At 44.1% G+C, this 26,958-nt stretch overlaps 1 protein-coding gene across 1 annotated transcript in view; it reads left to right on the forward strand.

Annotated features, from left to right (window-relative positions):
• Window positions 1-26,958, forward strand: part of cacna1db (calcium channel, voltage-dependent, L type, alpha 1D subunit, b) — a 203,019-nt gene that overhangs the window by 119,819 nt on the left and 56,242 nt on the right. The window lies entirely within an intron of this gene.

Consider the following 26,958-nt stretch of genomic DNA (forward strand, 5'->3'; position numbering starts at 1 on the left):
GATAAAAGTTTTGTTGAGCATGCTGTTTAAAAGGTATGTGTCTTCCTGAGTGTTTACAACTCTACACATTCTGAACTATTCTGAACATTGACGAACAGGGCTGTTTCTCCAGTGAGCATGCAGGTTGAATTGCTTTTGCCCCAAAGCGCAATAATGGATCGAGTGTGCCAGAGTTAACGTTGGACATGGTGAAGTGTGAGTTTCCCATAGCCCATGAGAGTGTTGGCGGGTTTGAGTTTAATAAAACAACACGTACCATCAAGATCTACACTAGAAAAGTTGATGATGATTTGTTCGACAATCCGCCTTTGTTTTTCACGGAAGAAGATTGGTGTTATTTCTATACTTACATCTGGAAGACTTTGACGGCCGTCCAAGACACACCTCTGTTGTATGGAATGGCATGACCCCAAATGTCTGATTCAGAGTGGTTTTATGAACAAGAAGTCAGACAGTCTCCATAGGTACTTCGGGGGTTAATACAGAAGATTCTTCTGATGACGACTCTTCCTCAGAAGACAGTGACACCAATTCGGGTTATAATACAGACTCTGAAGATGATGACTACGAGCAAGTTTTGGACTTTTGGATACAAGTTCTGTATCATTGTGTGAGCCTATTTTGGTCAGGTTGTATGAGGTGTTCGAAACAAACTTTATTTTTTACTGGTCCGATTCACCGACGTTAAAAAAGATTTTCGCAATAATAGACCAATTGTTTTCAAAATAAGGAAACGGTTGTTTTAGTGACTTATGAATTTCAATAAACAAAAAAGTAAAGAAATTGTGTGTATGGTCTCTACTCACCTGTTTTTGAGCAAGATGTACAAGACTTTAAAAATAATCATAATCACTGAAGAAGATTAAATGGTTTACTATGGTTGTTTATATTAGTTGTAATTGTGTATTTAAATAAAAAGTCTCTAAATTCTGTCTTTGTTTGTATCTCTCTCTCTCTCTCTCTCTCTCTCTCTTTCCCTAGTGGTAACACATCTTTTAGAGGTCTAGTAACTCTTTAACTTGAGTCACCATGTCACACATAACCTCAACAGAACCTTCTGGTTGTAAAACTTTAAGGTTGACCAGCCTACACATGTTTGGCTTAATGTTGATTAATTTAATATTACACTATTTCTTGACATTACGTGCTAAACACACATTTTATTCTCATTTTACCTCTATCATACAGCATCAAGAAATATGCTATAAACACGTTTAATTGTGTTAAGTACAAAATGAATGTTAAAACAAATGCACTTACACCTGTCATTTAACAAACGATTATTTTTATACTCTTTATTTACAAAGTTTTTAAAGCATACTTAATACGACTAGACTACTAAAAACAGCAATCAAGAAATACAAAGTAAAATGTAAACACGTTTAGTTAAATTTTAATAAGTTATTTCTACATATAAAATGAATTTTAAAACAAACATACATCAAACAATATCAAATTATAATTTTTAAAACTTGTGAATTTACAAACTGTTTAAAGTGTAAACTCCTCATTATGATTAATGATTTGTAATTATTAATATGTTTAAGAAATATTTCACAGTTATTATTTTATTCTCAATCCTAACATGTACACCATTTAAACATGGTTATCAATTTAACAATTGAGATACAGAGAACTATTTCAAAGTAATTTAGTATATTTTATATTAAAATTATTTGTAAATTCTACAATATTGATGATAATTAAACAAAATGCTAGTCATATATTTTTTTTAACAAACTTACTTCTTATACTAGTCATGAGTTCATGCTATTCCACGAATCTTCAACAATGTCCTCTGGTAATAAAACAACTTTTAAAAGGCCTAGTAACCCTCTAAACATATTTTCCTCTTAATACCTAGCAGAGGCCTTCTGGTCATGTAGTTTTCAGACTGACCAGTTGTAAATAAAACTTTACCACAGGTTACTAAACACAACATTCCAAATCAAACACTCTTCTACAAAAGTAAGGTTTAAAAATAATGTTTAATTACAGTAGATGTAAATACTTTTAATTCTACTAAGTTTAAATGGATATGGATAAGCAATCAAACACACACATGTTGGGGCGACTATCCTTATGAGGACTCTCCATAGACAAAATGATTTTTATACTGTATGAACTATAGATTCTATCCCCTAACCCTACACCTAAACCTAACTCTCACAAAAAAAAAAAAAAAAAAACAACAAAAAAAAAAACTTTCTGCATTTTTACATTTTCAAAAAAACATCATTTGGTATGTTTTTTTGTTTTAAACCACATTTTTGTCCTCGTAAACCACACACACACACATACACACACACACACACACACACACACACACACACACACACACACACACCTTAGTCTTCTGGTTGAAAAACATAAAGATATAGCTGACCAACCGACACATGTTTAACACCATTCACTTCTTCTGGACAGCACACAGTAAAACATGAACATTATACTGGAAAAAAATACTTATTTAAATATTTTAGAAAAGACCAACTGATGTATAATCGTTGTCTTCTTCTAGCAGAGTAATGAAGTAAGTAGTGACATTTTTCATCTTTTTGGTCTTTGTCCATTTTTGGTCTTTCTAATTTTCACCTACGGTTGCAAAAAATACATAGACTTAAATTTTTAAATTGTTATACATGTACAATTTCATTAGAATGACAAAGTTACCATACAACAATACAATGAAAAAGCTCAAATTAATTAAAGAAATTTCTTAATTTCACTCTTAAAAATCTTTAATTTAGACACTGAAACTAACAATAAACACAGAAAATGTGATTTTAGCACACCCGTGAAAACATTGAATAAGTGTTTTACCACTGTAAATGTAACGGTCACACTTAATTAGAGAGTACAAGTAGATGTAGAACTCAACCAAAGACATTAATATTTTTTATTTGGTCATAAATGCTCAATCTAGCATAGCAATCCCACTGAAACAGATAATAGAAATGTGAACTTTTGTAAAAATCTATAGTTTTAATTCAAACAATTTTTATATTCAGTGATCATAAAAAACCATTGAACTAAATTCAATGTCGTAAATTAGTAAGAAAATGGATGTTAGCAAACAACACACCAATTTATTATAAGCATACAGAAAGTATGCATACTGATCTGCTTTGGTTCACGATTTGAAGCTGATCTGGATGTTTCCTACTTTGTCCTTCTCATTCATTCAATGGATGAGACTAATAGTTTTGATAAAAAAAAAAAAAGTATCTCTTTGAATGTGACATTCAGACAATGTTTATTTGGTAAAATAGAGTAAATATGTGAAATATCACATGAAACTGTGTGATGTAGCCATATTATGACTTTCTATAGTGCGGGTCACAAAACACATGCATCAGCATAAACAGCTGAGTTTAGTTGTTTTTCTTAATTCAAATCTATTAATTTCACAAATATGCTTCTAACTCAAATTATAACACTTAAAACTACACATGCTCTGTTAAGTCACCGGTGTTACACTCAGACAGGTCATGCTCTGACACTGTCACAGCTCTGGTGAGTTTGTCGGTTAATTATGTGTGTTTTCATGCCACTAATTAGCGTGCTAGCAGCACCTGGTTCTCCGCTGATTCACTCCCTACTTAATTCCTTCATGTTGTCAGTATCTTTGCAAGATTCTAGTGGGTCCTGTCTCGTGTATCTGTTTGGTTGCCCATCTCTGCCCGCGTGTCGGGAGTGTGGTTGCCTTCCAGTTTGCTGTATGCTTGTTCTCTGCGCTCACGAATCTTCAATGGAGGATTCCTCATCTCTGCCCATGTGTAGGGAGAGTGATTGCCTTCCAGTCTGCTGTGCGCTTGTTCCCTGCACCTCACTATGCTTCAACGGAGGATACAAATCTGCTCCAGACTACCATGACGCACACACTCGCCTACGAACACTCTATTCACAGACTTGCCCATTGCGTGGCCATGGCGCATGTATCAATTAACTTCTTCTCCGCTACTGCAGCCAGTGCCGGGATCTTCATTCTTTGCCAGCACAGTTGAAGTAGATATTTATTGGGTCTCTTTGTCTTGCTCTCGCTGTCCTGACAGACAAAAATATTTTGGTTCACAAATCCAATGTACACAGTTTTTTACAGAACTGTATTAACTTTAGGAACAGTTTTAGACTCAGTGGATATGTATGGGTTAATCCTCTGAAAAATAGTAATCCAATACACTTTATAATTAGAGTTTACACCTGTGAGGACTCATATATGTAAAATATATTTTAAAAATATTACTTAAAACTAAAGGACACACTGACTTTTGTCTCAACTTCAGATATGCTCAATGTACTTTTAACACTATACACTTCTTTAAAACATGATCAAAAAACACTCTTTCCCTAGTTCAATGCACATTGTGTACAACTGATGGTTTTAAATCATTGAATTGTTGAGTGTATTAAGAAGTTACAAGTCCATTAAATAGGATAAAATATGTGTTTATGAGAAAAAGTAGTTGCTGGACTAGCCAAAGTTTGCAAGATTTGTGGCATTGTCTCTTAATAAAAGATTTTGTTTGTTGAAAAGTTTGCCAAATTCCTTGAGCACAGATGTATTGCAGTCTTGGTTTTCAGGTCTCTAAATAGCTGGTGCTTATTGCTTGCTTTTCTTTTATCTCATAGTGACAGACTTTTTGACCACACACACATAGACATACAAACACATGAGTGTACATGTGTGCTGAAAACCCACCATGAATCAACTTGTGGGCATTTGGTTATATCAATGCTGTAGTAAGACCACTATTATTTCTAATGTACAATATGTGCTACTTAAATTAAAATAAATAAAAATTCTCCCAATCATCAGGCATCATCGATATGTTTAAACTAACAAGGAACACAATGGAAATACGTCTATGACTTTATTGTTTTATCCTTGTTGAGATGTATCTTGCTTTTATCATGACATAAGTTGATTTCAGTCAGTAAAGTTTTGCTCATTTGTAAATTGTAAATTATTGATTGTAAATATATGTTTAAAGATCTTTTACCCAGTGTTCTCAGTCAGTTACCAAATCAGTCAGGTTTGAGACATTAAGGCCCATACAGTACATGTTTTCAAAACTAGTATCATTAGATAAAACTAAACACACAGATTATCATTCCATATAGTCGCGGTTACTTTTACGTATATTGACTGGTAAATACAATCATGTGATATTTTGTTTTAAGACTTTAGGTAAATTCACTCAACTTCAGTATCTGAAGCCACTAAGAAAAACTGAAATATAAATGTGTGAACTCCAATAGAATTTATAACGTGTGATATTATTAAATGATTATATTACTAAATTTACCATAATTGTAACTAGAACAAATTAACAATACGTGCATACTATGAAAACATATTAGTTATCTCTAAAATGAATACGGGTTGCGAGGTATTTCTAGTTGTGTTAGAACTGATACGTATGCGAGCATTAGAAGTATAAAATATAATATAGTAAAATGAGTCAAAATAAGTTGGGCATAAAGTCTCATATAGCACTTTCCAAAGAGTGTTACAATTGTGTCCATTACAACTGTAATCAGTGTACCTCGTGTGAATTCTGATGAAGGTGTAAAGAGACATAACACCTATGGCAGTGTGTTTTTTCTATTTACAGTTAATTCCAATTTTTCTTGTGTGATCATTAGTGCCTGACCGATTTATCGGTTGGCCGATATTAGCCTTTCACAGATACACTACTGGTCAAAAGTTTTAAAACACTTGACTGAAATGTTTCTCATGATCTTAAAAATCTTTTGATCTGAAGGCGTATGCTTAAATTTTTGAAATTAGTTTTGTAGACAAAAATATAATTGTGCCACCATATTAATTTATTTAATTATAAAACCAAAATTTAATAAAAAAAAATTAAAAAAAGTTTTTGAAATTGATGACTTGGACCAAATAACAAAGAAAAGCAGCCAATAAGTGCCCAGCATAGATGGGAACTCCTTCAATACTGTTTAAAAAGCATCCCAGGGTGATACCTCAAGAAGTTGGTTGAGAAAATGTCAAGAGTACATGTCTGCAAATTCTAGGCAAGTGTGACTACTTTGAAGATTCTAAAATATAACAAAGTTTTGATTTATTTTGGATTTTGTTTAGTCACAACATAATTCCCATAGTTCCATTTATGTTATTCCATAGTTTTGATGACTTTACTATTATTCTAAAATGTGAAAAAAAAAAAGATCTAATAAAGAATGAGTAAGTGTTTCAAAACTTTTGACCGGTAGTGTATATCAGTATCGGCGTATATGTTTTCCAGTGCGCAGATATGAAAACGTTTTTTTCAGAACATATAATGCAGAAAACAATGCTTGGGGTGATTTAGAATTGGTGTCATTACGTAGTTTGTCCAGCAGAGCACGCTCCAACTACATTGTTTGCAGAGCTGAGCTGCCGTGGTTCTGCAGGCAGTGCGTGTTAAGCGGTGACTTCATGCTAAGTTGTTAACTAGTTTGTGAATTACATACTGGAAAGTTAGTAAAAAATTACCCCATCATTTTCCCTTTTCAATACAACTAATATAACATTAATCCTGTCCCTGACAACCATGCCACTCATGTTTTTCACATCTGTTTGCTATGTTAGCCAGCTATTGTTTGTCAGTGCAGTAAGTAACGTAGCAGATAGAAAGGTAAGCAGAGCATCTTTTTGCAACTCTGCAGACAATGGTGCAGTGGTGGATTGTGTCTGTTGAGTGTTGATTTCATGCTACGTTGTTACCTAGTTGGTGAGATGCAATGCTGGAAAGTAAATAAAGTCCATCTTTTACTCTCCGTGACAACGAGCTTATAGCTAACTAGCTAACCACGTAGCTACTTTCATACCTTGTCAGCTGAGTGGAAGCTAATGTGTGAACATGTATTCACCAAACTGTTTTGTTTAGGATTAGCAGTTTGGTACCCCCTTCAACCGAACAATTCCACTTGTTGCACTTACAAAATGTAATATTTAAAAGTCTGGTTCCCTATCTGTCACTCATTTGACGTTGTGTCGATGTAGTGACACTTGGGGTCACTCTTGGGAGCCTGAGACACTTCTGGTCTTTGATAAAAGGCCAATGAAAATTGGCAAGTGGTATTTGCATACCACTCCCCCGGACATACAAGTATAAAAGGAGCTGGTATGCAACCACTCATTCAGATTTTCTCTTCGGAGCCGAATGGTCGATGTTTACTGAGCTGACTGTTCATTCACCTCTGCTGGATCTGACGGCACATTTCAGCGGCTTCTCCCTCCTCTGCACTGGTGCACTGCAGAGAATGCCCCTGGGTGCTTCGGCAGAAATAAGAGAGTATATTTTTCTAGAAGAGTATATTTCTCTAAAAGAGCGGCACACACGGAATGTCTTTTAAAGTGCACGAGGAACTAACAAGGTCGTGGGAGGCACCTTTTACTGTCTGGTCCCGATCTTTCAGCTCCCCCGCTCTCACTAACCTCGATGGTGGGGTAGCCAGGGGCTATTTGGCGATTCCCCCAGTGGATAAGGCCCTCGCGGTGCACCTATGCCCACAGAGCACCGCCACCTGGCACGGGCGCCCTGCATGCCATGAATCTCCTGCAAGTCCACCAAGCCAAGGCGCTAAAGGAACTGCACGAGGGTAGTTCCGCCCCAGATTTGATGCAGGAGCTGCACTCGGCGACCGACCTCGCTCTCCGGGCGATGAAGGTCATGGCGCAGTCTCTCGGGCAGGCGATGGTGGTCCAGGAGCACCACCTTTGGCTCAACCTGGTCGAGATGGGCGAGGCCGACAAGGCACGGTTCCTTGCTGCCCCCATTTCCCAGGTTGGCCTATTCGGCGACACCGTCGAGGACTTTGCCCGGCAGTTCTCGACGGTGAAGCAGCAGATGGAGTCTATCCCGCACCCCGCCTGCTCGTCACCAAGGGCGTCCCCCTGAGATGACTGCACCAGCTCCACCGGAGCCCGCCCCTTCGGCCCGGCCCCGGTGTGGAACCCACCACAGGAAGCAGACGCCACCCGTCTCAATGCCGGCCGCCAAGAACCCACGAAAGGCTTCGAAGTGCCCCTGAGACGGGTGACCCAGGGACGACGAAACCCACTGTCTTGGAGCTGGTAAGCAGACAACTCCAACCCCCGGTGGAGGGCCGGGAGGAGAATCATTTGTTGCCTTTTCATTTAATTTTGCCTCATGCCCAAGTGGCTGCGGTACCCAACAGTTCAGCAAAAGAGCAGTTTCCTCATTCCCTGGGTCACATACCCGGTGTGCACAGCCGTCATCACGACCACCATCCACCATTCCATTTTGGCAGGTTTGGCACTCCAGTGGCGGTCTCCCCGCCCCTGCACGCCCAGCTGTGGCACAAATCCGCCCCCTGTGTGACAGTCTCCACGGGTCAAGAGGACAGGCCTCTTCCTCCCCTGTTCCAGGCTGTTCCGGGGGTGGTCACAAGGAGCCAGGTAAGTGCTTCGATGTTCCTGAACTCAGCATGGCCACAACATGGCATGGCACCTCAGGCTCCGCCCCGCTGCGAGGCCCCACCTGCCGGTATGTCTGACGAGATTGTCCCCTTGTTCCCCCTCGCCCGGAGCTTGAACGCGTGGCTTGCGCTTTCCAATCCGTCGCGATGGCTGATCCAGACCGTCCGACTCGGCTACACGATTCAATTCGCCAGGCGTCCGCCCAGGTTCCGGGTCATCCACTTCACCTCGGTGAAGGGCAAGAATGCTGCTACCTTGCACGCAGAGATCGCTACCCTCCTACGGAAGGGTGTGATAGAGCCTGTCCCTCCGGCCAAGATGAAGAAGGGGTTTTACAGCCCCTACTTCATCGTACCGAAAAAAGGCAGTGGGTTGCAGCCAATCTTGGACCTGAACCGGGCTTTACACAGACTCCCGTTCAAGATGCTGACGCAAAAACGCATTCTGGCGAGCGTCCGGCATCAAGATTGGTTTGCGGCGGTAGACCTGAAGGACGCGTACTTCCATGTCTCGATTCTACCTCGACACAGACCCTTCCTGCGGTCTGCATTTGAGGGTTGGGCATATCAGTCCATGGTCCTCCCTTTCGGCCTGTCCTTGTCCCTTCGCGTCTTCACGAAGGTCGCAGAGGCAGCCCTTGCCCCGTTAAGGGAAGTGGGCATTCACATCCTCAACTATCTCGACGATTGGCTAATCCTAGCTCACGCTCGGGATGTGTTGTGTGCACACAGGGACCTGGTGCTCTCACACCTCAGCCGACTAGGGCTTCGGGTCAACTGGGAAAAGAGCAAGCTCCTCCCGGTTCAGAGCATCTCTTTAGTCGGTTTAGAGTTGGACTCAATCTCGTTGACGGCACGCCTCATGAATGAGCACGCACAGTCGGTGCTGACCTGTTTGAAAGCATTCAGACAGAAAACAGCAGTTCCACTGAAACTCTTTCAGAGGTTCCTGGGGCATATGGCATCCTCAGCGGTGGCTACTCCTCTCGGGTTGATGCATATGAGACCGCTTAAGCACTGGCTACAGACTCGAGTCCCAAGATGGGCATGGCGCCACGGGACACATCGCGTGGCCATCACGCCGATCTGCCACTGCCTCTTCAGCCCTTGGACCGACCTCACGTTTCTACGGGCAGGCGTTCCCCTAGAGCAAGTCTCCAGGCGTGTCGTGGTTACAACAGACGCCTACAAAACGGGCTGGGGCACTGTATGCAATGGGCACGCAGCCACCGGCTAATGGATGGGCCAGTGGCTGCATTGGCACATCAACTGCCTCGAGTTGCTGGCAATTCTGCTTGCCCTGTGGAGGTTTCGGCCGTTGATCCAGGGCAAGCATGTTTTAGTTCGGACAGACAACACGGCAATGGTAGCATATGTCAACTGTCAAGGTGGTCTGCGCTCCCATTGTATGTCACAACTCGCCCGCTGTCTCCTCCTCTGGAGTCAGCAGCATCTCAAGTCACTGCGAGCCACTCACATCCCGGGCGACCTCAACACTGCAGTGGATGCGCTGTCACGGCAGGTTACCCTCAGGGGAGAGTGGAGACTCCACCCTCAGGTGGTCCAGCTGATTTGGAGTCGATTCGGGCAGCCTCCCAAGAATCCTCCCACTGCCCGCTCTTGTACACCCTGACCGAGGCACCTCTCGGTATAGACGCGCTGGCACACAGCTGGTCCCCTGGACTGTGAAAATATGCATTTCCCCCTGTGAGTCTACTTGCACAGACCCTGTGCAAGGTCAGGGAGCACAAGGAACAGGTCGTCCTGGTAGCACCCTACTGGCCCAACCAGACGTGGTTCTCGGACCTCACGCTCCTCGCGACAGCCCCCCCCCCGGCAAATTCCCCTGAGGAAGGACCTTCTTTCTCAGGGACGGGGCACCATCTGGCACCCGCAACAAGACCTCTGGAATCTCCATGTCTGGCCCCTGGATGGGACGTGGAAGACTTAAGCGGTGGTAGACATGATCACTCAGGCTAGGGCCCCCTCTACGAGGCGCCTGTATGCCTTTAAGTGGCATCTATTCACTAAGTGGTGTTCTTCCCGACACAAAGACCCCCAGAGATGCGCAGTCGGATTGGTGCTTTCCTTCCTGCAGTAGAGGTTGGAAGGGTGGCTGTCCCCCTCCACCTTGAAGGTTTATGTAGCCGCTATAGCGGCACACCACGACACAGTGGACGGTAAGTCCTTAGGGAAGCACGACCTGATCATCAGGTTCCTGAGAGGCGCCAGGAGGCTGAATCCCTTCAGACCACGCCTCGTTCCCTCATGGGACCTCTCTGTAGTTCTTCAGGGCCTACAGAGAGCCCCCTTTGAGCCCTTGCAGTCAGCTGAGCTTAAGGCACTCTCTTTGAAGACTGCCCTCCTGACTGCGCTCACTTCCATCAAGAGGGTAGGAGACCTGCAAGCGTTCTCTGTCAGCGAAATGTGCCTGGAGTTCGGTACAGGCTATTCTCACATGATCCTGAGACCCCGACCAGGCCATGTGCCCAAGGTTCCCACGACCCCTTTTAGGGATCAGGTGGTGAAACTGCAAGCACTGCCCCAGGAGGAGGCAGACCCAGCCCTGTCATTGCTGTGTCCGGTGCACGCTTTACGCAACTATTTGGATCACACACAGAGCTTTAGAGTCTCTGAGCAGCTCTTTGTCTGCTTTGGTGGACAGCAGAAAGGAAGCGCTGTCTCCAAGCAGAGGATCCCCACTGGCTCATTGACACCATAACTATGGCATATCACGCCCAGGACATGCCGCCCCCAGTAGGGCTATGAGCCCATTCTACCAGGGGTGTAGCGGCCTCCTGGGCCTTGACCAGTGGCGCCTCTCTAACAGACATTTGCAGAGCAGCGGGCTGGGCAACACCCAACACCTTTGCGAGGTTCTACAATCTCCTGGTGGAAACGGTTTCGTCCAGTGTAGTGTCACACAGGTAAGTCCAGGACAGCTGGCCGGGTGTATCGCTTGCGCATAGCGCCTTTCACCTCCCCTGAGCTGAAGATGTGTGCCGTTGACTCCCAGTAGTGTTCACAAACTGTGTTCCCTGGTTGATTTCCTCCGAGCCCTGTAGCAGACGAGTTTGCGGAGAAACTCGCTGCCGGCTCAGTACACGTGCTAACTAAGCCCTGTACTGGGGTAGAGGCCCCTCTGCCCCAGTCACCATGCTTGTAGAAACACCTCCCCCGCAGGGTAGGACCTACCATGGGACTTCTCCACATGGCATACTTCCGACAAAGCTCGGCAAGACCATGTGATGTATTTCCACTCAAAATACCCCCCCCCCTTTGGGCGGGGTGTGGTCTCCGCGGTGTCTTCCCCTTGGGAGTGACACGTCCCCGACTAGACCTGGTGGCCCCAGTCAGTTAATTCCTTTTTTGGGGGGGAGAGGAAAAAAAGGGGATAAGAGGCCACGACTGGGCTAGCCCGTCTCTATCTTTTGGGTAGTCGACTTGTCCCCAAAGGGCCGTTCGACACTCATAACAGTGTTGGGGGAGGTTACGTGTTGGCCTGGTGTGCTGGCTACGAGGCACACAGTGGTCTGCCTGTCACAAACCGCCAGTTCATGTAACACAGTTCAGCCAGTTGCAGCGTTTCATATAGGGACCCCTAGTGTCACTACATCAACACAACATCGAGTGAGTGACAGATAGGGAACATCCTGGTTACTTGAGTAACTTCCGTTCCCTGATGGAAGGAACGAGACGTTGTGTTCCTCTTGCCACAGTGCTGAACTACCCGCTGAAATAGCCGGGACCTTGTCTCGGCTCCTCAGCACAAAACCTGAATGAGTGGTTGCATACCAGCTCCTTTTATACCTGTATGTCTGGGGGAGTGGTATGCAAATTCCATTGCATTGGCCTTTTATCAAAGACCAGAGGTGTTTGGGGCTCCCAAGAGTGACCCCTAGTGTCACTACATCGACACAATGTCTCATTCCCTCCATCAGGGAACGGAGGTTACGCAAGTAACCAGGACGTTTTACACTGTTGAAAGTTTCCCCTGAACTTGTTTAGCAGAATACGGTGTAACACCGCTGTCGCTGTTTATTGCTTGACTCAGCAGGTGCAAATGCTTCTTGCTTTACAACCTGCCCCTAATTGACTGGCAGTATTGAAATAGTCAGCATTTGACTGATACTAACAGTACTACTGATGTTTATTTAGCTATTTATTTTATTTTTATTTATTTATTATTTAAATGGTCAGCAATTGACTGATACTAAACAGTACTGATGTTTATTTAGCTATAATTTTAATGTATTCTTTATTTAAATGGTCAGCCATTGACTGATACTGAACATATATTACTAATATTTATTTAGCTATAATTTTAATGTATTCTTTATTTAAATGTCCAGCAAATGACTGATACTGAACATACAGTACTGATTTTTATTTAGCTATAATTTTAATTTATTCTTTATTTAAATGGTCAGCAACTGACTGATACTGAACATACAGTACTGATGTTTATGTAGCTATAATTTTAATTTATTCTTTATTTAAATGTCCAGCAACTGACTGATACTGAACATACAGTACTGATGTTTATGTAGCTATAATTTTAATTTATTCTTTATTTAAATGGTCTGCAACTTACTGATACTGAACATAATGTACTGATGTTTATTTAGCTATTTATTGGTTTTTTTTTTATTATTTATTCTCTCAGTGTTCATTTCTAGAATTTGTTGACAATGGATAATAATAATGTCAAATATTGTTTGATAAAAATACTTGTTTAAGAAAGCAGCCTTCTGAGTACCTTTGCATAGTCATATCATTGCACAATCCACATAAAAAAAGGTCTGTTTTCATTCCAACTCATAAATTATCTATATCGGCCACCGTATCGGTAATTGGTGTCAAAAATTCCGTATCGGTTGGGCTCTAGTGATCAGTCTGCTGCTGTCACAAATAAAATGTTACAGGTAATTTTGACTAATTAGATCATGAAAGCATTTGTCCAAAGGTGCCACAGAAGCTTTACTGCATACTGTTTAAATGATGAAAAGTTTTAACATGTATATCTTGCCTATAACGTACTAACACGTAACATGTATCAAGTCAAGTGATTTTAATTTGTATAGCGCCTTTCATAACACACATCATTTCAAGAAAGCTTTACAGAAAATCATGCTTTAACAGAAAATGAAATCGTAATCTATATAAAGTCTTAGCATCATCATTGTGTTGTTTGATTAAATACGATTATGAAGTGTGTATAAAAATAAGTAATTAAATAATAATTGTATTTAGAAACCCAGTGAGCAAGCCAAAGGCGACTGTGGCAAGGAACACAAAACTCAATAAGATATTGGTTAATGGAGAAAAATAACCTTGGGAGAAACAAGGCTCACTGTGGGGGCCAGTTCCCCTCTGGCTAGCAGCATGAATATAATGTCAGTATTACTTATTTACGTGCAGTGCAAGTCATAGTTTATAATTATTAAACTAAGTACGTGTTAAGGGCCAGTGTTTAAACAAAGATTTTGTAAGAACTGTAAGATTAATGACTAATGTCTTTGAAGTCCATCCTGGATTAACTGCAGAAGTTCACATAGATGCATTGTCCTTTGTTAGTAGGCTGATGAAGGCTTTTGTTGGCAATTAATTGATAGTCTCTGTGTTCCATTTTAAGAGTATAGTCCATCATTAGACAAAGGTGATGCAGGCAGAGATTAGTGAGGTGCTTTGCAATTCAACCGGCCGGTAATTTCGGTGAGGTCTATCCTAAATCCAAGGTTCAGGCAATGGCATATGAAGTATCCCATGTCTTATGGTTGGAGTTGGCATCAGTTCATCCTCTGAGGTCCATCGTAATAGATTGAATTGATGTTTGGCTAGCACCGGCTGCATTTAGTCGTCTTCACTCAGATACACGTAGCAGTGGAGTCCGATTCCAAGCAGGAATGGAGCTGGATCCGGCCGGTTCTGATGACCTCAGGATAGGAGTCCCGAGGTTGAGACATGGAAACAAATAGAATAATATTAGCGTAGATGCCATTAAATTTTTTGCAGAGTTATAGACCATGATCAATGTTTCAGGTTCTGGCAGACCTAACTAAGGCAGCCTTATTGTGTGGTGAAGAATAAATTAGTGTATGCCTGGCTAAATAGATGAGTCTTCAGTCTAGACTTAAACTGAGTGAGTGTGTCTGCATCTCATACAGTGTTAGGGAGACTATTCCATAATTTAGGAGCCAAATAGGAAAAGGATCTACCTCCTTTTGTGGATTTTGATATTAACAGGCCAGAGTTGTGTATCAGAGATGCATTCTGTAAAATTTGCAACCATCTGAAATATTCAGTTTTTACATTTAAAACATGTTTAAAAATCCACATTATTTAACATTTTGTACTTAGAAATTTGATAAACTAAATTTATAAAAACATTCCCTTACACTATTACCGATAATCTTTTCTAACAATCTTCATCACTCCTTTAAGGTTAACCAGTTTCTTGACCAAGACAATATCAATACTGATTATCTTTGTGATAATATCATGTTAAAATAGAAAATTATAACTAATCATACAGGAATATTAGGATCTTACCCACAGATGTTTTATTCTTGAATACTGACTGATATTAGCAGAATTTCATTCCAACATGCGCACACAGTTCATATCATTATGCTCATGTGGTCTATATTTAAAACAGACAGGTTGGACAGACATCCTGCTATCATATCATTAGATAAAACTTCAATGAAAATGGATAATAAAACTAACCTAAATAATTACTCAAATGAATGATAAAATTCAACTTAGACACAACATAGCTAACCAAGATAGGATTAAAGTCTAAATAAATATTAAATACAAATTCTGTAAATGTAGAGTTTTGTACTATGATGACATACACTACCGGTCAAAGGTTTTGAAACACTTACTCATTCTTTATTATAATTTTTATTTCCACATTTTAGAATAATAGTAAAGTCATCAAAACTATGGAATAACAAATGGAACTATGGGAATTATGTTGTGACTAAACAAAATCCAAAATAAATCAAAACTGTGTTATAATATAGTATCACCCTGGGATGCTTTTTAAACAATATTGAAGGAGTTCCCATCTATGTTGGGCACTTATTGGCTGCTTTTCTTTATTATTTGGTCCAAGTCATCAATTTCAAAAATGTTTTTTAATTTTTTTATTACATTTTAGTTTCATAATTAAATACATTAATATGTTGGCACAATTATATTTTTGTCTACTAAACTAATTTCAAACATTTAAGCATACGCCTTCAGATCAAAAGATTTTTAAGATCATGAGAAACATTTCAGTCAAGTGTTTCAAAACTTTTGACCGGTAATGTATGTTGAATTTTTTAACATTCGATCGTATTTTTTTGTCGAAACTGTCTTATTTAGTACGTTGATTACGTTGTTTTCTTATTTCAAACCATAGTATACAGACAGTACAGAAACAAAGCATAAACAAAAAGCTGTACAAACAGAATGCATTTAGCAGTATTCAATGGGTATATTTCCCTGCAAAGAAACACCAACGCTTTTTGAAGATGTAATGCTATTGACCGTACTTTCTGTACATTTAACTTTCAATGCGTACACTGAAAATGTTAATTTAGATGTTACTACATAAAGTGGGTCGATGCAAGTCAAAATATTATTTAACATGTCTAAATCAACCTGAATATATTAAGTTACACCAACAAAATTAACTTTACAGTTAGATCAAGTAGAAATACTACTTAAGGTAACAATTGCAGGTTACCACTTTACAGTGTAAGTCTGAATACAGATTAGTGTGGAAATGTTGCTGACAAAAGTAAATGTAGTCATATTTTGTATGCAATAACCAAAAAGAGACAAGTCATACAAGTCATCCTGTTTCGTTTAGTGTGTTTCAAAGATCCTGGTTCAAATGCCCCATTATTAAATACAAAAATACATTTTATTGCAATAAATGCAACAAAAGCTAATACTATATCATTTAAATAGACAGTTAAAAAAAAAAAAAAAAAAAAAAAACAAAATCATCAAACTCACAGGCGTGATCCTCAACTTGACGGTCCCCTTGCTGAAAAAGTAGAATCCTGATGGCCGCTAGATCCATTTCTTGGTCAGTCTTTCTGTGAGGAGACAGGAGAGGACTGAGGATCTAAATGCAGCCTTTAATAAAACAAAAGTAAACCAGGTAACTCAGAACATAATGAAACAAAACACAGGGAACAAAGCACAGCATAATACAGATGAAGACTGACAAAGAAACCAGGGGAAAACAAGGGCTTAAATACACAAGGGAAAACAAGGGGACGAGGAACACCTGGGGAAACAATCAGGGGAAAACTAATCATGAAAAGAAACTACAAAGGACTACAAAACTAATAGGAAACAGGAACTAAACCAGAATTTCAACATAAGACTAGAAAAAAAAAAACAGGGAATGTGTGACAGAGCCCCCCTTTTAAGGAGTGGATTCCAGACATCCAAAAAAACAAAACAAAAATTGTCCATGGGGTGTGAAAAAAAAAAAAAAAAAAAAAAAAAAAAACACACAGGTAGTTCTGGGGGGCACAAGGGGCAAGGGGAGCAGAGGAACATGGCAAAGTCAGGGAGGCTTGAAACCAAGCTGGAGCCGGAGGGATGGAGAGCCAGGGCGATGCTGCAGGCTCGGAGGACCAAGTAGACCATAGCAGATCAGGCGGATGGCCAGGAGACCAGGGAGACCAGAGCAGAACAGGCGGATGGCCAGGAGACCAAGGAGATGACCTCAAGGTGGGGACTGGGTCAGGAGGCCTGGGAGGCGGCCGCGGGGCTGAGACAGGATCAGGAGGCCTGGGAGGCGGCCGTGGGGCCGAGACAAGGTCAGGTGGTGGAGCCGCCGTAGGAGGAGTCTCTGGGGGCGGAGCCACTGGGAAAATAGTCTCTGGGGGCTGAGCCGCTGGGGAAATAGTCTCTGGGGGCGGAGCCGTGGAAGACGGAGCCGTGGGAGGCTCGAGGGGCCAAGCCATGGAAGGCGGAGCTGTGGGAGGCTCGAGACAAAGAGTCCTGGATGAATGGGAAATGACCTCCATGGTCGCAAACATGGGAAGAGACTCGGGAGGACCTCTGCTGTCGTGAACATGGGATGAGACTTGGAAACGACAGAGACTTGGGAACGGAAACTTTTCTCTTCCTCCTCCTCTGGATGGCCGAAGTTGGCAACGCTGGCTCTGGGACGGGCGAGGCTGGCAACGCTGGCTCTTGGACGGGCGAGGCTGGCAACGTTGGCTCTGGGACGGGCGAGGCTGGCAACTCGTTGGCCGTGGCAGGCGTGGGCACTGGCTCGTTGACCGTGGCAGGTGTGGGTGCAGACAATTTTTGAGGTAGGGTCTTCATGGACCTACGCACCGACATCAGTGGCAGATCACACAACTTCGAGACAGGGGCTGTGGAAGGCTTCGAGACAGGGGCCGTGGAAGGCTTCGAGACAGGGGCCGTGGACGCAGGTTTTGGCCCGGGGTTCCCGCCATAATCCACTGTATAAGGGGAACCGCTAAGTTCCAGAGCCTTCTCCACATAATCGCCGAGCGTCCAGTAAGGATCAGCCGGAGGCATGAGTTCCCTTAGTGCACTATTCAGACCGGCCCGGAAGAAAACTACCAGAGAGCGGTCTGGATAGTGCACTACATTTGCCACTACATTGTGATCCTCAACTGGACGGTCCCCTTGCTGAAAAAGTAGAATCCTGATGGCCGCTAGATCCATTTCTTGGTCAGTCTTTCTGTGAGGAGACAGGAGAGGAATGAGGATCTAAATGCAGCCTTTTTTAATAAAACAAAAGTAAACCAGGTAACTCAGAACATAATGAAACAAAACACAGGGAACAAAGCACAGCATAATACAGATGAAGACTGACAAAGAAACCAGGGGAAAACAAGGGTTTAAATACACAAGGGAAAACAAGGGGACGAGGAACACTTGGGGAAAAAATCAGGGGAAAACCAATCATGAAAATAAACTACAAAGGACTACAAAACTAACAGGAAACAGGAAATATACCAGAATTTCAACATAAAAGTCAAGACAAAAAACAGGGAATATGTGACACATAGTATGTATGTATTGTTAATCTGTTCTAGTTATAAGTATGGTAAATTCGTAATACAGTATAATCATTTAATAATATCACACGTTATAAATTTCTGTTGGAGTTCACACATTTACATTTCAGTTCTTCTTAGAGCCTTCAGAAACTGAAGGTGAGTGAATTTACCTAAAGTCTTACAAACAAAATATCATGAGTGGTGGGGGGCCTGGGTAGCTCAGTGGTAAAATATGCTGGCTACCACCCCTGGAGTTCACTAGTTAGAATCCCAGGGCGTGCTGAGTGACTCCAGCCAGGCTTCCTAAACAACCAAATTGGCCCGGTTGCTAGGGAGGGTAGAGTCACATGGGGTAACTTCCTCGTGGTTGCTATAATGTGGTTCATTCTCGGTGGGGCACGTGGTGAGTTGAGCGTGGATGCTGCGGTGGATGGCGTGAAGCCTCCACACGCACTATGTCTCCATGGCAACGCACTCAACAAGCCACTTGCACAGGTTGGCGGTCTCAGACACGGAGGCAACTGGGATTCATCCTCCGCCACCCGGATTGAGGCGAATCACTACACAACCATGAGGACTTAAAAGCACATTGGGAACTGGGCATTCCAAATTAGGGAGAAAAGGGTAAAAATCCCCAAAAAAATAATAATAAAATAAAAATATCATGAGTGGTGGTGGCGTAGTGGTCCTTGAGCAAGACACTTAACTCCAGGTTGCTCCGGGGGGATTGTCCCTGTAATAAGTCGCTTTGGTTATAAGCGTCTGCCAAATGCATTTAAGTAAATGCAAATCTGCTGGTTCTATACCAAATTCTTTTATTTCAAGTTTTATGTTAACATGATTGTATTTATCAGCCGATATATGGAAAAGTAACCATGTTTATCTGGAATGATATTCTGTGTCTTTAGTTTTATCTAATGATACTGGTTTTGAAAACATATACTGTATGGGCCTTTTCTCAAATGTCTCAAACCTGACTGATTTGGTAACTGACTGAGAACACTGGGTAAAAGATCTTTAAACATATATTTACAATCATGAATTTACAGTTTACAAATGAGCAGAACTTTACTGACTGAAATCAACTAATGTCATGATAAAAGCAAGATACATCTCAACAAGGATAAAACAATAAAGTGATAGACGTATTTCCATCGTGTTTCCTTGTTAGTTTTAAACATATTGATGATGCCTGACATTGGGAGAATCTGCCTAGTTAATCATGGTTTGTGTTAGGGGTGAGTTACCGGACCTTATGCTTTCAGTAAAGCTTTGTTTTCATTATCTTGTAGGGATGTCAAAATACACAAAAATTTGTATATATTTTAATTTAAGTAGTACATATAGTACATTAGAAATAATATCGGTCTTACTTAAGCATTGATATAACCAAATGACCACTAGTTGACTTGTGGTGGGTTTTCAGCACATATGTACACTCGTGGGTTTGTGTGTGTGTGTGTGTTTGTAACCTATGGTAAAGTTTTATTTACAACTGGTCAATCTAAAAACTACATGACCAGAAGGCCTCTGATAGGTATTAAGAGAAAAAGATGTTTAGAATGTTTCTAGGCCTTTTAAAAGCTGTTGTTGTTTTATTACCAGAGGACATTGTTGAAAGATTCATGGAATAGCATGAACTCATGACTAGTATAAGAAGTAAGTTTGTTAAAAGTAATATATGACTAGCATTTTGTTTACTTATCATCAATATTGTAGAATTTACAAATAATTTTAATATAAAATATACTAAATTACTTTGAAATAGTTCTCTGTATCTCAATTGTTAAATTGATAACCATGTTTAAATGGTGTACATGTTAGGATTGAGAATAAAATAATAACTGTGAAATATTTCTTAAACATATTAATAATTACAAATCATTAATCATAATGAGGAGTTTACATTTTAAACAGTTTGTAAATTCACAAGTTTTAAACATGATTGTTTGAAATTGTTTGTATGTTTGTTTTAACATTTATTTTACATGTAGAATTAAACTTATTAAAATTTAATTAAATGTGTTCCCTATCTGTAACTCACTCGACGTTGGTGTCGATGTAGTGACACTAGGGGTCACTCTTGGGAGCCCGAGACACCTCTGGTCTTTGATAAAAGGCCAATGAAAATTGGCGAGTGGTATTTGCATGCCACTCCCCCGAACATACGGGTATAAAAGGAGCTGGTATGCAACCACTCATTCAGATTTTCTCTTCGGAGCCGAACGGTCATGCTCACTGAGCTGAATACTACTGTTCATTCACCTGTGCTGGATCTGACGGCACATTTCAGCGCTTCTCCCTCCTCTGCACTGGTGCACTGCAGAGAACGCCCCTGGGCGCTTTGGCAGAAAAACTAGAGAGTATATTTTCTGAAAGAGCATTTTTCCCCTCTAAAAGAGTATATATTTCTCTAAAAGAGCGCACACACGGAACGTCTTTTTAAAGACGCGTCTTTCTAAAGATGCCTTTCCGTTCGTGTGTTATTTCTGGTTGCGGTCGTTTTCTCTCAACTTCTGATGGTCATGATCGCTGTCTTTCGTGTCTGGGCGCCACCCACACGGAGGCAACGTTTATGAATGGTTCATGTTCTCACTGCGAGAACATGACCATGGCAATGTTGCGGTCGTTGCTTGCTTTCGTAAGGAAGTGGCTCCCCGCCTTGGTCCTCCTACCTACAGGTTTGAGGTCAGCGCGGCTGGCGCTGGGGGCGATTTGGGGACCTCAATGGGATCGCCTCCGACGGGTATCCCCCCGCGGACCTCCCATTCCCCAGCACGCTCATCTGCCCCAATCGGGCTTCCGGATGAGTTCGCCGGCTCGTCGCATGGCGAATCTGGCTTCTTGTTCGAGGCCCGCAAAGATGATGTGCTCTCGAGCGCAGCATCGAGAGCGGGCTTGTCCAGTCGGACGCAGAAGCCTCAGCTGGGCTTCCCCCTTCGGGGACGGTTGCCCAGTTACAGGCCAATGCCGAAATGATGGACATGCTTTCCCGGGCGGCCGCGAGCGTCGGGCTAGAGTGGAACCCTCCGCTCTCCCCTGAACCCTCACGGCTTGATGATTGGTTTCTGGGCTTGCGGCGCCGCTCAGACCAGCCGCGCCCCGCTCCAGTGCCATTCTTCCCCGAGGTGCATGAGGAGCTGACGAAGTCGTGGGAGGCACCTTTTACTGCCCGACCCCGACTCCGCAGTTCCCCTGCTCTCACTACCCTCGATGGCGGGGCGGCCAGGGGCTATACGGCGATTCCCTCGGTGGATAAGGCGCTCGCTGTGCACTTATGCCCACAGAGCGCCGCCACCTGGCGTGGACGCCCTAAGCTCCCCTCCAAGCCCTGTAGGCTCACGTCGTCCCTGACGGCCAAGGCCTACAGTGCTGCTGGACAAGCCGCCTCTGCCCTGCATGCCATGGCCCTCCTGCAGGTCCACCAAGCCAAGGCACTGAAAGAACTGCACGAGGGTAGTTCCACTCCAGATTTGATGCAGGAACTGCGCTTGGTGACCGGCCTCGCCCTCCGGGTGACGAAGGTCCCGGCGCGGTCTCTCGGGCGGACGATGGCCACACTAGTGGTCCAGGAGCACCACCTGTGGCTCAACCTGGTCGAGATGGGCGAGGCCGACAAGACACGGTTCCTTGCTGCCCCCATTTCCCAGGCGGGCCTATTCGGCGACACCGTTGAGGACTTTTCCCAGCAGTTCTCGACGGTAAAGCAGCAGACGGAGGCAATCTGGCATATCCTGCCCCGGCGCGGCTCAAGACCCCGCACCCCGTCTGCTCGTCGCCAAGGGCGTCCCCCTGCGGTGACTGCACCGGCTACACCGCAGCCCGCCCCTCCGGCCCGGCCCCGGCGTGGAGCCCACCGCAGCAAGCCGACGCCACCCATCTCACAGCCGGCACCGAAGAACCCACGGAGGTCTTCGAAGCACCCCTGAGACGGGCAACCCAGGGACAAGGGAACCCACTCACATGGAGCTGGTAGAAAGACCACTCCATCCCCCGATGGAAGGCCGGGTGGAAAATCTTTTGTTGCCTTTTTGTTTGATTTCGTCGCACGCCCAAGTGGCTGCGGTACCCAACAGTTCAACAAAAGAGTGGCTTCCTTCCTCCCTGGGTCACATACCCGGTGTGTACGGTCGTCACCACGACTACCGTCCACGGGCTTTATCTTGCAGGATTGGCGCTCCAGCAGTGCTCTTTCCGCCCCTGAGCACCCAGCTGTGGCACAAATCCACCCCCGATGTGACAGCCTCCACGGGTCGCGAGGACAGGCCTCTTCCTCCCCCGTCCCAGGCTGTTCCGGGGGTGGTCACAAGGAGCCAGGTGAGTGCTTCAATGTCCCTAGACTCAGCACGGCCACAATGTGCTGTGGCACCTCACACTCTGCCCCGCCGTGAGGCCCCACCTGCCGGTACGTCCGACGACGTTGTCCCCTTGGTCCCCCTCACACGGAATTTGGACGCATGGCTTGCACTTCCCAATCCATCGCGGTGGTTGATCCGGACCGTCCGACTCGGCTACGCGATTCAGTTCACCAGGCGCCCGCCCAGGTTCAGCGGTATTCACTTCACCTTCGTCAAGGGCGAAAACGCTGTTACCCTGCGCGTGGAAATCGCTACCCTCCTACGGAAGGGCGCGATAGAACCTGTCCCTCCAGCCGAGATGAAGAAAGGGTTTACAGCCCCTACTTCATCGTACCAAAGAAAGGCGGTGTGTTGCGGCCAATCTTGGACCTGCGAGTACTGAACCGGGCTTTACACAGACTCCCGTTCAAGATGCTGACGCAAAGACGCATTTTAGCGAGCGTCCGGCATCAAGATTGGTTCGCAGCGGTAGACCTGAAGGACGCGTACTTTCACGTCTCGATCCTTCATCGACACAGACCCTTCCTGCGGTTCGCGTTCGAGGGTCGGGCGTATCAGTACAAAGTCCTCCCTTTCGGCCTGTCCCTGTCTCCTCGTGTCTTTACGAAGATCGCAGAGACTGCCCTTGCCCCGTTAAGGGAGGTGGGCATTCACATTCTCAACTATCTCTTCAACTGGCTAATCTTAGCTCACTCTCGAGATGTGTTATGCGCACACAGGGGCCTGGTGCGGGACGCAGAAGACCTAGGTGGCCTACCACCCGCGGTGGTAGACACGATCACTCAGGCTAGGGCCCCCTCTACGAGGCACCTGTATGCCTTGAAGTGGCATCTGTTCGCTAAGTGGTGTTCTTCTCGACACGAAGACCCCCAGAGATGCGCAGTCGGATCAGTGCTTTCCTTCCTGCAGGAGAGGTTGGAAGGGAGGCTGTCCCCTTCCACCTTGAAGGTGTACGTTGCTGCCATAGCAGCACACCACGACGCAGTTGACGGTAACCTGATCATCAGGTTCCTAAGAGGCGCTAGGAGGCTGAATCCCTCCAGACCACCCCTCATTCCCTCATGGGATCTCTCCGTAGTTCTTCAGGGCCTACAGAGAGCCCCCTTTGAGCCTTTGCAGTCAGTTGAGCTTAAGGCACTCTCCCTGAAGACTGCCCTCCTGACTGCGCTCACTTCCATCAAGAGGGTAGGTGACCTGCAAGCGTTCTCTGTCAGCGAAACGTGCCTGGAGTTCGGTCCGGGCTACTCTCACGTGATCCTGAGACCCCGACCGGGCTATGTGCCCAAGGTTCCCACCACTCCTTTTAGGGACCAGGTGGTGAACCTGCAAGTGCTGCCCCAGGAGGAGGCAGACCCAGCCCTGGCGTTGCTGTGTCCGGTGCGCACTTTGCGCATCTATTTGGATCGCACGCAGAGCTTTAGACTCTCTGAGCAGCTTTTTGTCTGCTTTGGTGCACAGTGGAAAGGAAGCGCTGTCTCCAAGCAGAGGATCGCCCACTGGCTTGTTGACGCCATTTCTATGGCATATCTCACCCAAGACATGCCGCCCCCGGTAGGGCTATGAGCCCATTCTACCCGTGGTGTAGCGGCTTCTTGGGCCCTGGCCAGAGGTGCCTCTCTAACAGACATTTATAGAGCAGCGGGCTGGGCAACACCCAACACCTTTGCAAGGTTCTACAACCTCCGGGTGGAACCGGTTTCGTCCCAGGTAGTGGCACGCAACCTAAGTGGATAAGCCCGGGATAGCTGGCCGGGTGTATTGCTTGCACATAGCGCCTTCCACCTCCTTTTGAGCTGAAGACGTGCGCTGTTAATTCCCAGTAGTGTTCACAGAAGTTGTTCCCTGGTTGACTTCCTCCGAGCCCTGTGGCAGTTGAGTTTTTGGAGAGACTCGCTGCTGGCCCAGTACACGTGCTAACTAAGAGCCCGGTTCTGGGGTAGGTGCTCCGCATGTGGCGGTTCCCTGTTAGGCTAACCCCATGTGATCTATATCTTCCGCTAATTCGTTTTCCTGCTGGCAAACTGCGTCTTCCTTGGGCAGAGCCCCTCTGCCCCAGTCTCCATGTTGTAGTACCTCCTCCCCATTGGGCAGGATCTACCTTGAAGGCTCTCCACATGGTTGGAAAGACCATGTGACGTATTTTTCCACTTAAATATCCCCCCCCCTCTCTGGGGTGAGGTGTGGTCTCCGCGGTGTCCTCCCCTTGGGAGGGACACCCCCCGACTAGACCTGGCAGCCCAGTCGGATAATCCCCCTTCTTTTTTAAGGGAGTGGAAAAAGAGAAGGGGAAAAGAGGCCACGACTGGGTTAAGCCCGTCTCTATCTTTGGGTAGTCGACTTGTCCCCAAAAAGGGCTGTTTGACACTCATAACTGTGTTGGGGGAGGTTACGTGTCGACCTGGTGTGCTGGCTATGAGGCACACAGCAAGTCTGCCCACCACACACCGCCAGTTCACGTAACACAGTTCAGCCTTGTGGCGTTTTGTATAGGGACCCCTAGTGTCACTACATCGACACCAACATCGAGTGAGTGACAGATAGGGAACGTCATGGTTACTGGTGTAACCTCCGTTCCCTGATGGAGGGAACGAGACGTTGGTCCCTCCTGCCACAACGCTGAACTACCCGCTGAAATGGCCGGACCTTATATCGGCTCCTCAGCGTAAAACCTGAATGAGTGGTTGCATACCAGCTCCTTTTATACCCGTATGTTCGGGGGAGTGGCATGCAAATACCACTCGCCAATTTTCATTGGCCTTTTATCAAAGACCAGAGGTGTCTCGGGCTCCCAAGAGTGACCCCTTGTGTCACTACATCGACACCAACGTCTCTCTCCCTCCATCAGTGAAACGGAGGTTACACCAGTAACCATGACGTTTACATTTTACTTTGTATTTCTTGATGCTGTGTGATACAGATGGCTGTGTTTTAGTCTAGTCACATGAAGTGTGCTTTAAAAACTTCTAAAAATAATCGTTTGTTAAATGAGAGGTGTAAGTGCATTTGTTTTTACATTCATTTTGTACTTAACACAATTAAACGTGTTTATAGCGTATTTCTTGATGCTGTATGATAGAGGTAAAATGAGAATAAAATGTGTGTTTAGCACGTAATGTCAAGAAATAGTGTATATTAAATTAATCCACATTAGGCCAAACGTGTAAAGTTTTACGACCAGAAGGTTCTGTTGAGGTTATGTGTGACATGGTGACTCAAGTTAAAGAGTTACTAGACCTCTAAAAAATGTGTTACCACTAGGGAAAGAGAGAGATACAAACAAAGAGAGAATTTAGAGACTTTTTATTTGAATACACAATTACAATTAATATAAACAACCATAGTAAACCATTTAATCGTCTTTAACATTTTAAAAGTCTTGTACATCTTGCTCAAAAACAGGTGAGTACAGACCTTACACACAATTTCTTTACTTTTTGTTTATTGAAATTCATGTCACTAAAAGAAACGTTTCCTTATTTTGAAAACAATTGGTCTATTATTCCGAAAATCATATTTAACATTGGAACATCGGATCAGTAAAAAATAAAGTTTGTTTCGAACACCTCACGCAACCTGACCAAAATAGGCTCACACAATGATACAGACAGGTCCAAAACTTGCTCGTAGTCATCATCTTCAGAGTCTGTATTATAACCCGAATTGGTGTCACTGTCTTCTGAGGAAGAGTCGTTATCAGAAGAATCTTCTGTATTAACCCCCGAAGTGCCTATGGAGACATGACTTCTTGTTCATAAAACCACTCTGAATCAGACATTTGGGGTCACGCCATTCCATACAACAGAGGTGTGTCTTGGACGGCCGTTAAAGTCTTCCAGATGTAAGTATAGAAATAACACCACTCTTCTTCCGTGAAAAACAAAGGCGGATTGTCGAACAAATCATCATCAACTTCTCTAGCGTAGATCTTGATGGTACGTGTTGTTTTATTAAACTCAAACCCGCCAACACTCTCATGGGCTATGGGAAACTCACACTTCACCATGCCCGACATTAACTCTGGCACACTCGATCCATTCTTGCGCTTTGGGGCCAAAGCCAACCTTTCAGTTAATTCAACCTGCATGCACACCGGAGAA

This window comes from Myxocyprinus asiaticus, chromosome 33, assembly GCF_019703515.2.
Source record: "Myxocyprinus asiaticus isolate MX2 ecotype Aquarium Trade chromosome 33, UBuf_Myxa_2, whole genome shotgun sequence".
Lineage (NCBI taxonomy): Eukaryota > Metazoa > Chordata > Actinopteri > Cypriniformes > Catostomidae > Myxocyprinus > Myxocyprinus asiaticus.